A 737-nucleotide genomic window follows, 5' to 3' on the forward strand; every position below is an offset into this window, starting at 1 on the left:
CCTCACTCACATACACTCTCTTCGTCAGTCTTTCACCCTCCATCCTCTCCACACGGCCAAACCACCTCAGTGTATTCCTCCTAACACTTCCTATCACATCCACATCCACACCACAACGCTCCTTTATATCCTCATTTGTCAGCCTGTCTCTCCATGTGACTCCACAGGCTTCTCTTAAATAACTCATTTCCACTGCTCTCACTCTTGACTTGAGCCCTTCCATCAACGTCCAAGCTTCATTTCCATATGTTAGAGTTGGTATCACAATACTGTCATGTAGTAACTTTTTCACTTCCATGCTCACTTCCCTGTTTCTTATCACTGCTGTCAAGGAACCAGCAGCCTTTCTTCCCTGCTGTACCCTTTCAAGCACTTCACCCTCCAAACTTCCATCCTTACTCATCACACTACCCAAGTACTTAAACGTACTCACATTTTCCAATTCCTCACCATCCAACCCTGCTGTACATTCACTGACTTCACCTCTCTCAAAGACCATCACTTTACTCTTCCCTACATTCACCTTTAGATTCCGGTTCTCACACACTCTCTCAAACTCATCCACCAAGCCTTGCAGCTCCCCTTCGTCTTCACTCAACAACATAGTATCATCTGCAAACAACAGTACAGGGAGTTTCCAAACACTACCCTCTCTCACGAGGGCCAGTCCAACATCCACTACCTTACCTTGTATTACACCATCCATGTACAGATTGAACAACCATGGAGACATGACA

This window comes from Coenobita brevimanus, chromosome 46, assembly GCF_032717465.1.
Source record: "Coenobita brevimanus isolate Jiangsu-jjx chromosome 46, ASM3271746v2, whole genome shotgun sequence".
Taxonomy (NCBI): Eukaryota; Metazoa; Arthropoda; class Malacostraca; order Decapoda; family Coenobitidae; genus Coenobita; species Coenobita brevimanus.